This window comes from Apostichopus japonicus, chromosome 12 (assembly GCF_037975245.1).
Source record: "Apostichopus japonicus isolate 1M-3 chromosome 12, ASM3797524v1, whole genome shotgun sequence".
Taxonomy (NCBI): domain Eukaryota; kingdom Metazoa; phylum Echinodermata; class Holothuroidea; order Aspidochirotida; family Stichopodidae; genus Apostichopus; species Apostichopus japonicus.
The window spans coordinates 27,801,363-27,814,449 of record NC_092572.1 but is presented as its reverse complement, the minus strand read 5'-3'; the positions used below and the strand labels follow the sequence as shown (position 1 = coordinate 27,814,449).

At 35.4% G+C, this 13,087-nt stretch overlaps 1 protein-coding gene across 2 annotated transcripts in view; it reads left to right on the top strand.

Annotated features, from left to right (window-relative positions):
- The first annotated feature begins 12,179 nt into the window (after positions 1-12,179).
- LOC139977189 (uncharacterized) overlaps positions 12,180-13,087 on the top strand; it is a 30,982-nt gene continuing 30,074 nt past the window's right edge. For both annotated transcript variants that reach the window (XM_071986430.1, XM_071986431.1), the window contains exon 1: positions 12,180-12,228. The gene's annotated coding sequence lies outside the window, so the exon portion shown is untranslated. The remainder of the gene's footprint in view (positions 12,229-13,087) is intronic.

Sequence of the window (13,087 nt, the reverse complement as noted above, 5' to 3'; positions counted from 1 at the left end):
GTTGCATCTTTGAATTTTCTCTTTTGAAATTACTAGCGATATCATAAAAACATTAACAAAAAATTTAAAAAAATATGCTCAATGGGGGAGGCGGCTGCCCCCTTCGCCCCACCCCCCTTGGCTACGCGCCTGTGAAACGCTACTTGACTTCGGAACGCATAATTTTAATACAAAGTTTCAACGGATGTTGACAAATATACACGCAGTACGATTAAATGAGGGCGTCCAAGAAACAATTGAACCGGGCAGAGACGAATATAGAGATTGAGCCTCTGGAATAGCTTTGGACCAAGTTTGATCATTATCTTTAGCAAAAACATCATTTTTCAATATCTACCTACAATACCTCATTCAAATTGTATCATCAATAACTAGTGTGGTTAAGTCACAACCAAAATAGTGTAACGGTAAGAAACTTGATTCAAATAGCGAACCATGAACACACTTCATCACCGCTCTATAATGATGTAGAGGAAATACGGTTGTCTAACTTTTTCTGAAATAATTAAAGGTAACTTCTCAATAACAACTTCTCTCATTAAAACTGTTAACAATGAACCTACTACTTCACACTTTGACAATACATGTATTGCAAAAGTCTCGAAAAGAGTTTACCGTTTCCCATCTGAATAGATGTTGACCACTAATAACAACGCTCCAAGAACTTCACGCTTAAACCTGATATATGTATGTATGTATGTATGTATGTATGTATGTATGTATGTATGTATGTATGTATGTATGTATGTATGTATGTATGTATGTATGTATGTATGTATGTATGTATGTATGTATGTATGTATGTATGTATGTATGTATGTATGTATGTATGTATGTATGTATGTATGTATGTATGTATGTATGTATGTGTGTGTGTGTGTGTGTGTGTGTGTGTGTGTGTGTGTGTGGGTGTGTGTGTGCGGGTGTGTGTGTGTGTGCGTGTGTGTGTGTGTGTGTGTGTGTGTATGTATGTATGTATGTATGTATGTATGCGTGTATGCGTGTATGTATGTATGTATGTATGTATGTATGTATGTATGTATGTATGTATGTATGTATGTATGTATGTATGTATGTATGTATGTATGTATGTATGTATGTATGTATGTATGTATGTATGTATGTATGTATGTATGTATGTATGTATGTATGTATGTATGTATGTATGTATGTATGTATGTATGTATGTATGTATGTATGTATGTATGTATGTATGTATGTATGTATGTATGTATGCACCATACCTTGAATGTCAGGACATGAAAAAAAAACACACCTATAAGGTCAGGACATTTTGAAAAGTCAGGACAAAATTTGACGTCCCGACTTTTTTAACGGTGGAGGATGTCCAAAGTGGGGTCCTTGTAGCTCCCAAGGCGTTTTCAGCCGTGTCCCGGGATTGAGGGTAATTTTCCAAATATGTGTTTCTGTGTCTTTTTCCCCATATATGTGTGTCTTTCAAAATTTCACTAAATTGATAACAGCGCCCTCATTTTGAAAGCGCCCTCATTTTAACAGCGCCCTCATTTTAATGGCTTATAGCCATTACTTTTGCTCATTATGGTGAAAAATTGAATTTCTAAGAGCAATGACATCACAACTGATGGGTAAAAAGTATTCTTTGACAAGGGAATCAGGAATAGGGGTGGTCGAATTGGTAATGTCATTGTGAATAACTTCATTTCCAAACTTTACTGGTTGGACTTAGTGAAAGGAAAAATTCAATCATGATGACAAGGTATACTAGAATGCAGTGACAGGATCGGCTGGACCACTGTGAGTCCCGGGAGAAACATTTAAGTGCTGTTTGGTCTTTCTTCCAAGTTGAAGCGTAAAAAATATAACCTAGATTTTTTCATGCAGTGATGCTCTGCTCTCTTCGGGAAGTGGTTGATTATTAAATCATTTGTTACGACCAACCAATTGAACTAATACTTAAACCTTTTTCAATTCGTCAGATTTAACGCTTATAGACCCAGAAACCGCATATACTGCATGATATTAAGAGTTTTATCATATGTCATTAAACTGGCTGATTATTCTGAAGCACAATGGTACATGTCCTGTATTTGCATGTGTATAAACACTTTCAGTACATGTCCCGTGTCTGTAGGTGAAATTACCAAAATTGTCTTTGGTTTGCAGGTATGTTTCCTCCTAGTGAGTGTTTCTAGTTTTCCCCTTATGATCTTAAAGTCAAGAAATCAAACAGAATAAGTTCTCTTCTTCATTGGAGGGGTATTGGGTAATGTAATTATAAAAAATGACCAGATCAAGCTGGAACTAGATCGCGATCCGTGTCACCATAAGCGTAAGACGGTTCAGAGTCTGAGCCTTGAACAGTCATCAACCTGAAAACATATATCACATGTAAATAGGTTTGCCTCAAAGACGTTCAACTGGAATACTGTAAAATGAAAATATTCTCTTTGGTCTCGCTCGCAGTTTATTATCATTCATATTGTGACAGACTTCATTACAAATTGCAACAGCTCAAGTTGTTACAAATTGGGACAAGGCATATTCCAATCGCGACAAGAATTGTAACACATTTCGATAGTATCTACTTTTGAAGACAGGCTACTTAATGTTGAAACTGAAAATGCAGCAGGTTGGAGGTACAGCCAACTTTCAACTCTTGAGATATTGTATTTACAAGCTGTTTATGCCTTCACATTCAACTACGCAAGCAGATACCGATTGCGGACCCACAGGGTGCCGAACGGTCCGATCGAGTGCGTTTATTTTGTGCAGAGTTAAAAAAAAATACAGCTAAATTATACTGATTATTGAAAAATAATAGGTCATCATATCGCCATTGAAGAGTGGGTTTTAAAACCTTTACTGAATGTGTTTCAGTACATGTCCCGTGTCTGTAGGTGAAATTACCAAAATTGTCTTTGGTTTGCAGGTATGTTTCCTCCTAGTGAGTGTTTCTAGTTTTCCCCTCATGGTCTTAAAGTCAAGAAATCAAACAGAATAAGTTCTCTTCTTCATTGGAGGTGTATTGGGTACTTTAAATATTTCAAAAAATATTTCCGGAGGGGGGGGTGGGGCTATTTATCACTCAAATGAAAAAAAAATCAATCGTTCACTTCATTTCAACTGAGCATTTGGAATGAAGTGAACAATTAAAGATTTTGCAGAAAAATCTTGAGTTGACGAGACAAGATAAATTGTCGATTAACATTTTGCAGAAAATGTTTCAATTGCTCAGACGGAATGAAGGTAACAATTGAACATATTGCAGAAAAATGTACAATTGACGAGATATGATAAGTTGTCAATTAAACATTTTGCAGAAAATTGTTCAATTGCTCAGTTAAAGCAACTGAGCAATCCAACATTTTTCTGATATTTGATAAGATTTTATCTTGTTATCTAAACAATTTACTGAAAAATGTCACCTTATAGGGCAAAGTTTTTCTTATGTTGATGGCACTTTTATGCTTCCGTAGATTAGCATTGCGCGTTTTACTTGTATACTATAAAATATTAAACGTATATCCTGAACTTACTTGAAGCTAACGAACATGGTCAACCCATCCAATAGTAAAATTAATGCATAAATTATCCAAATTGAAGCTGGCAAACGTTGTACAGTAGTTCTATTAGGCATTATTATTTTTCAAAATCATACGAAGTTTTGTATGGTGGAGTATAAGGATCGCGAGAAACAATTTCTCAATGTGACAAGGAAAACGTGGTAAATATGACTGATTATAGGTCAATTTTGACCGAAAGTTTTAGGTCATTCACAAATTACAAGAATTTATGTAAATTAGAGTGCACCAGTCGGAAACTAAGAATGCGACAGTCGAAAATTTCGACTGTTGAACTAAAATTTTCCACATGTCCCGTGTCTGTAGGTCAAATTAATACCAAAATTGTTTTTGGTTTGCAGGTATGTTTCCTCCTAGTGAGTGTTTCTAGTTTTCCCCTTATGGTCTTAAAGTCAAGAAATCAAACAGAATAAGTTCTCTTCTTCATTGGAGGGGTATTGGGTAATTTAATTATTTCATAAAAAATGACCAGATCAAGCTGGACTAGATCGCGATCCGTGTCACCATAAGCGTAAGACGGTTCAGAGTCAGAGCCTTGAACAGTCATCAACCTGAAAACATATATCACATGTAAATAGGTTTGCCTCAAAGACGTTCAACTGGAATAATGTAAAATGAAAATATTCTCTTTGGTCTATTTCGCAATTCATTATCATTCATATTGTGACAGACTTCATTACAAATTGTAACAGCTCAAGTTGTTACAAATAGGGACAAGTATATTCCAATTGCGACAAGAATTGTAACACATTTCGATAGTATCTACTTTTTGAAGACAGGCTTTTTCATGTTGATACTGAAAATTCAGCAGGTTGGAGGTACAGCCAACTTTCAACTCTTGAGATATTGTATTTACAAGCTGTTAATGTTTTCACATTCAACTACGCAAGCAGAAACCAATTGCGGACCCACAGGGTGCCGAACGGTCCGATCGAGTGCGTATATATTTTGTGCAGAGTTAAAAAAAAAATACAGCTAAATTGTAATGATTATCGAAGATAATATTTAGGTCATCGAATCGCCATTGAAGAGTGGGTTTTAACCTTTATTGAATGTATTTTAGTACATGTCCCGTGTCTGTAGGTGAAATTACCAAAATTGTCTTTGGTTTGCAGGTATGTTTCCTCCTATTTAATGTTTCTAGTTTTCCCCTTATGGTCTTAAAGTCAAGAAATCAAACAGAATAAGTTCTCTTCTTCATTGGAGGGGTATTGGGTAATTTAATTATTTCATAAAAAATGACCAGATCAAGCTGGGACTAGATCGCGATCCGTGTCACCATAAGCGTAAGACGGTTCAGAGTCTGAGCCTTGAACAGTCATCAACCTGAAAACATATATCACATGTTAATAGGTTTGCCTCAAAGACGTTCAACTGGAATACTGTAAAATGAAAATATTCTCTTTGGTTTCGCTCGCAGTTTATTATCATTCATATTGTGACAGACTTCATTAAATATGGCAACAACTCAAGTTGTTACAAATTGGGTTAAGTATATTCCAATTGCGACAAGAATTGTAACACATTTCGATAGTGTCCAATTTTGAAGACAGGCTTCTTCATGTTGATACTGAAAATGCAGCAGGTTGGAGGTACAGCCAACTTTCAACTCTTGAGATATTGTATTTACAAGCTGTCAATGTTTTCACATTCAACTACGCAAGCAGATACCAATTGCGGACACACGGGGTGCCGAGCGGTCCGATCGAGTGTGTATATATTTTGTGCAGAGTTAAAAAAAAATACAGCTAAATTGTAATTATTATCGAAAATAATATTTAGGTCATCGTATCGCCACTGAAGAGTGGATTTTAACCTTTATTGAATGTGTTTTAGTACATGTCCCGTGTCTGTAGGTGAAATTACAAAAATTGTCTTTGGTTTGCAGGTATGTTTCCTCCTAGTGAGTGTTTCTAGTTTTCCCCTTATGGTCTTAAAGTCAAGAAATCAAACAGAATAAGTTCTCTACTTCATTGGAGGTGTATTGGGTACTTTAAATATTTCAAAAAATATTTTCTGGGGGGGGGGGTGGGGGGTTCGGGCTATTTATCACTCAAATGAAAAAAATCAATCATTCACTTCATTTCAACTGAGCATTTGGAATGAAGTGAACAATTAAACATTTTGCAGAAAAATCTTGAGTTGACGAGACAAGATAAATTGTCGATAAACATTTTGCAGAAAATTGTTCAATTGCTCAGTTAAAGCAACTGAGCAATCCAACATTTTTCTGATATTTGATAAGATTTTATCTTGTTATCTAAACAATTTACTGAAAAATGTCACCTTATAGGGCAAAGTTTTTCTTATGTTGATGGCACTTTTATGCTTCCGTAGATTAGCATTGCGCGTTTTACTTGTATACTATAAAATATTAAACGTATATCCTGAACTTACTTGAAGCTAACGAACATAGTCAACCCATCCAATAGTAAAATTAATGCATAAATTATCCAAATTGAAGCTGGCAAACGTTGTACAGTAGTTCTATTAGGCATTATTATTTTTTCAAAATCATACGAAGTTTTGTATGGTGGAGTATAAGGATCGCGAGAAACAATTTCTCAATGTGACAAGGAAAACGTGGTAAATATGACTGATTATAGGTCAATTTTGACCGAAAAGTTTAGGTCATTCACAAATTACAAGAATATATGTAAATTAGAGTGCGACAGTCGGAAAATAAGAGTGCGAAAGACGAAAATTTCGACTGTTGAACTAAAATTTTCCACATGTCCCGTGTCTGTAGGTCAAATTAATACCAAAATTGTCTTTGGTTTGCAGGTATGTTTCCTCCTATTTAGTGTTTCTAGTTTTCCCCTTATGGTCTTAAAGTCAAGAAATCAAACAGAATAAGTTCTCTTCTTCATTGGAGGGGTATTGGGTAATTTAATTATTTCAAAAAATGACCAGTTCAAGCTGGAACTAGATCGCGATCCGTGTCACCATAAGCGTAAGACGGTTCAGAGTCTGAGCCTTGAACAGTCATCAACCTGAAAACATATATCACATGTAAATAGGTTTGCCTCAAAGACGTTCAACTGGAATACTGTTAAATGAAAATATTCTCTTTGGTATCGCTCGTAGTTTATTATAATTCATATTGTGAAAGACTTCATTACAAATGGCAACAACTCAAGTTGTTACAAATTGGGTTAAGTATATTTCAATTGCGACAAGAATTGTAACACATTTCGATGGTATCTAATTTTGAAGACAGGCTTCTTCATGTTGATACTGAAAATTCAGCAGGTTGGAGGTACAGCCAACTTTCAACTCTTGAGATATTGTATTTACAAGCTGTTAATGTTTTCACATTCATCTACGCAAGCAGATACCAATTGCGGACACACGGGGTGCCGAGCGGTCCGATCGAGTGCATATATTTTGTGCAGAGTTTAAAAAAAAAATACAGCTAAATTATACTGATTATCGAAAATAATATTTAGGTCATCGAATCGCCATTGAAGAGTGGATTTTAACCTTTATTGAATGTGTTTTAGTACATGTCCCGTGTCTGTAGGTGAAATTTACCAAAATTGTCTTTGGTTTGCAGGTATGTTTCCTCCTAGTGAGTGTTTCTAGTTTTCCCCTTATGGTCTTAAAGTCAAGAAATCAAACAGAATAAGTTCTCTTCTTCATTGGAGGTGTATTGGGTACTTAAAATATTTCAAAAAATATTTTCGGGGGGGGGGGGGGGGGGTTGGGGCTACTTATCACTCAAATGAAAAAAAATCAATCGTTCACTTCATTTCAACTGAGCATTTGGAATGAAGTGAACAATTAAAGATTTTGCAGAAAAATCTTGAGTTGACGAGACAAGATAAATTGTCGATTAACATTTTACAGAAAATGTTTCAATTGCTCAGACGGAATGAAGGTAACAATTGAACATATTGCAGAAAAATGTACAATTGACGAGATATGATAAGTTGTCAATTAAACATTTTGCAGAAAATTGTTCAATTGCTCAGTTAAAGCAACTGAGCAATCCAACATTTTTCTGATATTTGATAAGATTTTATCTTGTTATCTAAACAATTTACTGATAAATGTCACCTTATGGGGCAAAGTTTTTCTTATTTTGATGGCACTTTTATGCATCCGTAGATTAGCATTGCACGTTTTAATTGTATACTATTAAATATTAAACGTATATCCTGAACTTACTTGAAGCTAACGAACATGGTCAACCCATCCAATAGTAAAATTAATGCATAAACTATCCAAATTGAAGCTGGCAAACATTGTGCAGTAGTTCTATTAGGCATTATTATTATTTTTTTTAAACTCTCTTGGAATAACCATATTTCGTCAGTATGTAACACTGTAGCTAAAAATACTGGTATATTATCTAAACTGAAATATTTCCTCCCACAGCATGTCCTTAGAATGCTTTATCAAACACTAGTTCTGCCACACTTATCCTATTGTACAACTATTTGGTCTGGTACATACAATGTTAACATTGACCGCCTAAATATTCTCCAAAAGAGGGCTATACGTCACATTGCTAATGCCCCACCACTTGAACATACAGTACTAGTGGAATATTCAAGTCCCTAAATTTATTAAAACTCGTTGATATTATAACAGTCAAGGTTGCTGCCTTTGCTTACAAAGCATGGAATGGATTACTGCCAGTCACTTTTAATGACTTTATTTGTAGTAACAGAGTCTTACATAACCATCACACAAGACAAGCCAACAACGCTCATTGCAATTTTTACCATAGTAACATAGTGAAATTCGGTCTTTGTAACAGAGCAATACAAATCTGGAATGATCTATCAAAAAAATTGAAGTTCATAACTTCAAAACCCACATTCACCAGACATTTGAAAAAGGAATTTATTAACTCGTACTAGTAATATTTTATTAGGCCTACTATATTACTGTATAATATTATTACTGTATATTTAATCCTTACGTATATTCTGTATTATCAATATTTGTTCATATTTCTTTTCTCCCAGGGAGTCTCCTACCTTGTTAAGTCTTTTATGACTTTTTAGGAGACTTCCTTTCCCTTTGTACACAATTGGTGATAAATAAATGAATGAATACGAAGTTTTGTATGATGGAGTATAAGGATCTCGAGAAACAATTTCTCAATGTGACAAGGAAAACGTGGTAAATATGACTGGACCGAAAATTTTAGGTCATTCACAAATTACAAGAATATATGTAAATTAGAGTGCGTCAGTCGGAAAATAAGAGTGCGACAGTCGAAAATTTTGACCTTTGCACTAAAATTTTCCAAATATCGTCAGTTTTACCAGGATTGGGGGAGTGTGACCCCACACCGCCCCTCTAGCGACGTCCCTGGTAGTACGGCGTGCACTGTGCATATGTCATGATGCACTCAGTTTAATATACACAGGGTTTGACCATAGGCGTACGGGACCATTTCGGTTTGTGGGGGAGCAGTGTTCCCTGTTAATAATTTTGGGCGATAGTGCAAAAAGCGTGGTAGCCCAGATGAGCTGCGCTTACGAGAAAATATTCGGGCATCATGATGCTAAATAAAGAAAATCATTAGGCTTATAAAGTTATATTAATATTAATGTCACAAAACAAATAACACAGAACGCTCTCCACGGCATTTTCGGGCAAAAATATGAAAAGATTCGGGCAAGCTACTACATATTTATATATTTTTTTCTCCTCTTAGGCTGCCCGAATTTTTCAGGACTTTTGCCCGAATTTCTTGTCCTCTGGAAATTGGGGGGGGCAGTCTGCCCCCCCCCCCCCGCCTCGTACGCCTATGGGCGTGACTTGTTCCTATACACGGCGCGGTGTACCATATGTGTGCAGTTTGCATGTAGGTTATTTGTTTATACTGTATATATATTTGTATATAAAAGTTAAGTTTTATGCCGGCAAACACTTTACCTACCATCTCTTCGCTGTTGGTGAATATCACGTCTTAAACTACGATTTAAGAAACGGCTGGTTCAAACATCTCACTAATTCTTTCGGCGACTTTAATTCATATTCATTTAGCACAATAGCATTTCCTTGGTATAAACTCGTACAGGGATTATACGACGTGTCTACGCGGCGTCTACGCGGCAATTTGTTTGTCAACGAGTTTATACGCGGTTGTACTTTTTAATACGACTTTTTATACGATCATGTGCGCGTACACATATCCAGTAATATACGCGAGCGGGACTGTAGACTACTTTTTTAGGAGTATTTATATAATTTCATTTCATTTATATTATTTATATCATATCATGAAGCTGCATGGTGATCGGCTGAAAATGAATGCCGTTATTAAATAGAATCCGAAACCGGTAAATAAGTTTAATTCGTATGGACATTAAATCAGCAATTATTTCCAGTATGGCCTATACCATAGTCGGATGTGGCTGAATTGTTGTCGGAAGTAAAAATATGCAGAAATATATTCCCGCAATACAATTGGTCAAATATTTGTCAGCAATAAATCGAATATATGTATATATGTCAGCATTAAATTAAATATATGCTGACTATAAATCGACTATATGCTGACATTAAATCAAAAATATGCCAACATAAAATCAATTACAGGCGATGCCCTCTTAAAATTGATTCTATGCCAGCATTATAATTTGAATATATGCCAGCATTTATTTGAATATATGCCAGCATTAATTCGAATTCATGTCTACATGAAATCAAAGTTATGTAGATATAAAAATGTATTTGATTCAGAATTAATGTCAGTATTAAACCGAATTTATGTGAGCATTAAATCGAATATATGTCGGCATAAATTTCCTAATTTTGTCCACTGTGGCCAACCATATACGGTCTCTATGATCTGCTTCAAGTTATTAACAAATCCAGAAATCTCACTGTATCAAGGAACACACTTAATTAACAGCGCATGAATTTAAGTTAAGGGAGGAATGTCCAAATACAACCTTGAGCTGTTGTCAGCCTAGTGTTTATATCAGGGGCAAGCCCGGGACGCTCTAAAGTGTGTTAATTTATTAATAGATCGACATTCAGGTTAACTTGTACAGTACGAACAATGATTACAAAGTTTCAAGCTGGATCTCTCCAAAGGCGGGAAAAAAGCTGAATCTGTTCAAAGTAGTGGTTATTGCCATATACTGAGTCACTAGTCACTGGGTTATGACGTTGACTGTCTGTGATTTCTTCATCATATCTGATTGTATGATCCGTGAGACAACCGCAAAGGCCTCTTTACTGAAAGTTTTCGGACCGGCCGATAACCAAATGAGGCAAAGTCTGGACGTTCGCAATCTGAAGCCAAATTATATTCGTATCTAACCGTTTTTCGATTTAATATTAGATTGTTGATCAAGAGGTAAGTTCCATTTGCCTTTTTACTTTACCCCTTATGTGTAGCTACTCATTAGCTTAAGAAATAAATATATATACATATTATAAGCGTTGGTAAATATATCACCTAGGTCTAGGACGTCTAAGACTAAAAGACCTTTATACCTATGATCGACCGTTTCTTCATCATCATCCTAAAACTTACATAGCCTATTGTATTTAAAGCAACCAATCAATCTGATGTTAGAAAGTCTATAGTAAATTAAAGTATGTTCTCGACCACCACATGTGTTTAAAATGAAGAAATTCTAAATATCAAAATTTCCAAAATATTTCAGAAAAGATATCTTTACACACTGTAATGTATTTGCCAGTGGCCTAACCACATCGGCTGTTACGGATTTCCAAGGTATAATTAGAAGACAACTAATTGTAATTGTTTGTTTCATGTTTTCTTAAGAAGCATTTGAGTATCATTTAAGTCTTTTTTAATCATTTTGGTGCTTTAAATGTGGATTTTAAGGCTTAAGTTTGGCAATGACTAGCCATGGCGTGGCCAAGGGGGTCTTGACTCTTGTTAGCTAAATACTAGTAGTAGTAGTAGTACTAATTACTATGTAGCTTTAAGTTAACTAAGGCTACGTGGGTACAGTTAGGGCATTACACGCCTAATCATGCAGTCTCAAGGTTGATTTAGCAATGTGGTCACAGGGAAAGGCTGTGAATTACATACATGTATGATCTAGATGGAAGGAGGACCTCATGTTAGGGGGATAACTGACTATTGTAATAGAAGACCAGATAGCTGCACACTTATTGAAGAACACTATAGTCTATAAGTCAAATCAGGGCACAGTGGCTGGAATGAATTCATCTGAAATTGCAACAATAGTCAAGTAGCTAGGCTACACTTTATTTCTTGTGACTGCTGTGAGCTGATAACTACCTTGAGCTTGTAAAATTAGATAGGATTGGATCTACAGCAGGTATTCAAAGTTAATGTAGTTCTTGCAATAGACCAGCCTCTTTCCAGTGAGACTTTGCCTCATTAACATAACAATGCATATCACATGAAATCACTCTATGTGTACTTAAATTAGTTTCCTCATTGTTGTATTAAAATTCAAAGACTATAGTAATATAACATTGGGTATATTGTTATATGAATATTTAACATAATGAATCTTGAAAATGGGTTAAGCCTTTTTGTAATATGATTGATATGTTATGCTAAATATGAATTATGCATTGCTTTTCAGTCCTAATTATGAGAAGAAAGAGAGAAAAGCCGGAGGAAGTGGCACGGTCATATGTAAAAACAAAGACAGAGATGGCTTTCTCGTACAGCAAGTTCCCCTTAAAGGTAATGTCCTGCAATTATTTTTTGATATACTATTTATGTACATGACTGATTCAACTTAACTTGCAATTTGCCTCTTTTGCACTGCTATTAATCCCACCTGCCCTAACCGTGATGTGGGCCTTAAGTGTTAATTAATGTGGAAGGTACAGTTCACACGGTTGATGAATTGTTGTGACACATTTCCTGCTCCAATTTGTTAAACAAGGAAAGAGAAGGAGTCTTTAAACAAAGCCTATCTCTGAGATTGGATTAAGTTCTAATTCTAATGCAATTTACTGCAGCTAGAAAATTGACCCTGACACATCCTGAAAAAAAATTAAGAATATTTTTATTAATAATAATTCTAAGAAAAAGCCAAAGGCGTAATTAGAGGATCTTTATGAAAATAGTCAAGCTTATAATCTACATGGTTCATTATCTTGGTAGGGGTGGGGGTGGGTTGGTCACACTATTAACCTGAAATTTGTGAAATTATTGGTGCTTGTACAGGTTCTCTGGAACCTTACCGACTGATAATTATCTATATCCAGAAGTGCTACCAGCTTGCTCCAGTCCTTTTTTTCACAATTTCTTCTTTAGCTGATTCATGATCCTCAAGCACAAAGCTCTAGCATACTATATTTGACACTGATTGCACAAAAGATTTAGAAAAAAACATTAATAAAACCTTTTAATTTAATTATGTCTAAGTCCATTGGTATACCATAGAGTGACCTGAATCCAGGTCAACAAAATGTAATCTGTACTATCTACAACTTAACAAGCAATGGAGCCTCAAGCTATTTCTAGGTTCAGGTAACCATACCCTGCTATGGATTTACCTCCATGTATAAACCAACCCATTTAAAGGGAATTGTTA